Source organism: Durio zibethinus, chromosome 11, assembly GCF_047325235.1.
Source record: "Durio zibethinus cultivar Kanyao isolate XHJ-2024 chromosome 11, ASM4732523v1, whole genome shotgun sequence".
NCBI lineage: Eukaryota > Viridiplantae > Streptophyta > Magnoliopsida > Malvales > Malvaceae > Durio > Durio zibethinus.
In genome coordinates this window covers 19,539,030-19,543,228 of record NC_143172.1, presented here as the reverse complement: position 1 = coordinate 19,543,228, position 4,199 = coordinate 19,539,030, and positions in this window count along the sequence as shown.

The window sequence follows — 4,199 nt, the reverse complement described above, 5'->3', positions numbered from 1 at the left end:
TTTAATCATCGAAGTGATCTTATTACTAAAGTGATCTTATGACTCGTTATCTAAAATCACTTTGTTTGGTTAAGAATCATTAATTTTTAATTGTAGACACCCAATTGGGTCCGGGCCCAGATCAATTAGGCCTGGCCCAAATGGGTAAGGCCCATTTCAATCCTGTATTTTTTTTTCTTTTCTTTTTCTTCTTTTGTATTTTATGTATTTTATTATTATTATTATTATGTATATCTTTGTGTATTTATTTTTATTTAGATTAGATTTATATGTATTGTATGTATATAGTTATATATTTATTATTATTATTATTTTTTTTTTTGTAATATATTTTTGGGTTTATCTTATGTTATTTTTTTTTATTATCTGTTAATTTTATCTGATTTTTTTTTCTCTGAATTATCTGATATTATTTTTTTATTTTTATACTATCATATCTTTTGATTATCTAGTATTTTTTTATTTATTTTGATTTTAATTCTGGATGGCTAAGATTCAAAGTTGAAGAATCCCACTTTGGAGGGGAATTCAATCAGAAGAGTCCAGTTGGATTCAAAGACTGAATTCCCGTCCAAGGAGGAATTGGGATTGATCAGGAACTCCTGATCAACCCCTATAAAAGGGACCCTCTGGAACAATGCTGAGGACAGAAAACAGTAAGCAAAGCTACTGATTTGAGAGAAAAGGAGGCGTATAGGAAGCTAGGAAAAGTTTAGGAGTGTTCTGGGAGTGAGAAAAAATTTTTAGAGATTTTTTGGCGAAAAATTTTTCTGGAAATTTCTGGGAAATTTCTAGAATCCGGCGAAAATTTCGGCGAAATTTGAATTTTCCGGCAACAATTCCGGCGAACATTGAAGTTTTCGGCGACCAGTAAAGTTTCCGGCGAAGAATCCCAGAAACCGGCGATCTTCCGGCCAACTTTCGGCGAAATTTCCAGATTCCGACGAAAATTTCCAGAATCCGGCACCGGTGTTCTTCAGTTTCTAGAGAGAAGGGAGAGAAAAAGGAAGAAGAGAGAGAGAGAGGGGGAGGAGCGTTCTGCCGAAAAACGGAGGAAGGTGCCTTTTATACCCTCCCAAAACGACGTCGTTTTGGCCTTAAGTAACCCAGAGTATCCGCGCGTTTTGCCGAACCCGACCCGACCCGGGCGTCGACCCGCTTTCTGACCCGCGCGTGCCAGCCCCCCTCCGAGCCGAGCCGAGCCGAGCCAAGCCGCCAAGCCGCTCCCCCGAGCCGTTTTCTCTTCCTTGAGCCGAGCCGAGCCGAGCCGCGATCCGAGCCGCTCCAGGTTTTTTTTTATTTTTTTTATTTCTTTGTTTATTTGTTTATTTTATTTTTTATTTTTTATTTATTAGATTAGGTTTATGTAATATTCTTTTTATTTATTTATTATTATTTTATTTTCTTTAAATAAAAATAAAAAAATTTTAAAAAAAATATTTTTAGGGAAAAGTTGAAAGTATCAATTTTCCTCAGAAATAAATTTCAAAAAAAAAATATTTTTAGGGAAAAGTTGAAAGTATCAATTTTCCTTAGAAATAAATTTCCAAAAAATATTTTTGGGGAAAAGTTGAAAGTATCAATTTTCCTCAGAAATAAATTTCAAAAAAAAATATTTTTAGGGAAAAGTTGAAAGTATCAATTTTCCTTAAGAATAAATTTCCAAAAAATATTTTTAGGGAAAAGTTGAAAGTATCAATTTTCCTTAGAAATAAATTTCCAAAAAAAATATTTTTAGGGAAAAGTTGAAAGTATCAATTTTCCTTAAAAGAAAAATAAATTTCCAAAAAAAAAGTATTTTTGGGGAAAAGTTGAAAGTATCAATTTTCCTTAGAAATAAATTTTCAAAAAAAGGGTTTTTGAGGAAAAGTTGAAAGTATCAATTTTCCTTGAAAATCGAAATTTCCAAAAAATATTTTTGGGGAAAAGTTGAAAGTATCAATTTTCCCTAAAAAAAAAAAATCATTCTTTCCTTCCTTTCTATCTTAATTTTGATTTTGTTTTTTTTCTTTAAATAATCCGACGACGGAGCCTCTGTAAGTGAAACAGTAGTTTTTCTTGCATACTCTTGAGGTGAGGGAATTTTCTCAATTTTCTGCTAAAAGTATTAGAGTCAATTGAGAAAAGTTTCTAATAATTAATTACTTGGTAAAATTTTAAGGCTTTTGGATAACACAAATTCAAGCTGGTACCATCTTTTGATGGGCGTTGTGAGGGTGCTATAACCTTCCTCACACGTAATCGAACTCCCGAACCCTGTTCTGGTTAGTAGACCTGAACCTATTCTTTTAGGGGCCCTTAAACTTAGGTGTTCCCTTGAAGGACAGATTCTATAGGTGGCCAATCGCACCTAGATAAAAAAAGATTGGTGGCGACTCCCTAAAAGTCAATGTCTAACGATAGATCCCCGGATCTAGACGTTATGACAGCTTGGCGACTCCACTGGGGACTTTGAGAGTCAGGCCAGCAAATAATTTTTGTTATCCAAAAGCCTAATAAAATTGAACCATTTTTGTATATATGTGTTATTATTCATTCCTGTTTATTTATCTTGTTAATTATGTCATTCATGTGCATGTGCATAACATAAGCTCTACAACCGAGCTCCGTCCCTCTAGGAAGGAGTAAAGTACCTATTGCTTTCGTGAGGTCTAATACCTCCGCAGTGGCTAGCGAAATACTCCCACTCAAATTGAACCTTTTCCGCTTGTAGCCTGTAATGGGTGAGGATTAGGGTGCCTTACTAGTCTGTGATGGACAAGGATGTAAGGAACAATTTGAGGACCTTTAGACTTTGACCCTAAAACCACATATAGTGAACCTTAAGAATGCCTAACCTATAGATAGAGCTATCACTCTTCCTTTTTAGAATTGACCAAAAGCATAGGATTCATCCCTTTTACTTTGTGTGATGTGTGATGTGTAAAATTACTTAGTTATTTGTTCTTTTTCTGGGTATACTAACCTTTTTCTTATTTCTTTTGCATTGGTTCATACGCATATCATAAGGTTGCATAAAAGAACATTTGCTTGAAAAACGGTCTTCAACAAATTTTTTTCATGGACACCAATGAACGCCTAGTTTGCTCTTCATCAGTATTAGCACCCTATGGGACACCTAATGAAGTAAGGGCCCTATCAGAAAAGACTCAATTGAAGATGGGAGATTGCTTGCCAATTGGGTATGAGTCTACTCTGTCTCAAGAAACATCTGTCCTTCTCAAACAGAACAATTTAGAAGATTTGGTTGACATCTGGAAAAAAATGAGTCTGTCAAGACAAGGGCAGTTTTGTCAGAAACATGGGCATATAGCACACCTTCTAGCAGTGGCTGTTGATGATCAACTAATTAGAGCTGCAACACAATTCTGGGATCCTACATATAGGTGTTTTATCTTTAACGAAGCTGATATGACTCCCACCATAGAAGAATATTTGGTCTTATTGGGTTTGCATCTAAAGACTCCTGACAAGATATATGTCAAAAAACATAAGTCAGGATTTCGTAAAAGTCTGGCTCAACTCATGGGGATAGACAAGGAAGTTGTGGATTCTTATACAAAAAAGAAACAAGAACAGGTTTGCCTATCTTGGAAGTTTTTTCATGAGTTTTTGATGCAACACGTCAACGAAGAACGGGGGTTAGACATATTTGCCTTGGCTATATACGGACTGGTGATCTTCCCAAAAATTTTGGGACATATTGAGATAGCAGTGATTGATTTCTTTGAGAGTGTGATCAATGGCTGTAATCCTTCAACGGTAATATTAGCAGAGACTATCAGATCTTTAAGTTATTATCGTCGAAATGGAGGGCGCTTCATAGGATGCATACAGCTATTGTACGTATGGATGAAAAGCCATTTTGAACAAGGAAATGGGGCTTTCTCGAAGATTTATATCCGTAATCATTTTCCGATCAAAGAGTTCTGTGAAAGTGGGTGGTCAAAGCAGAAGTCTAAACAAGAATGGATAACTTTCTTGCAAAAGTTGGAAGATGCCAGAGTGAGATGGTTAGTCCCATGGATGAATCGAGAGCCTATGTTATACCAATGTGGAGATAGTGCAGTGGTTCCACTTCTGGGTTTATGGAGAGTGACGAATTATGCACCGCTCTTAGTGAGGAGACAATTGGGGGGAGAACAGTTTATTCCTATGACTTATGGGCTTCATCAGTTAGATTTCTCTTATAGTGAGCC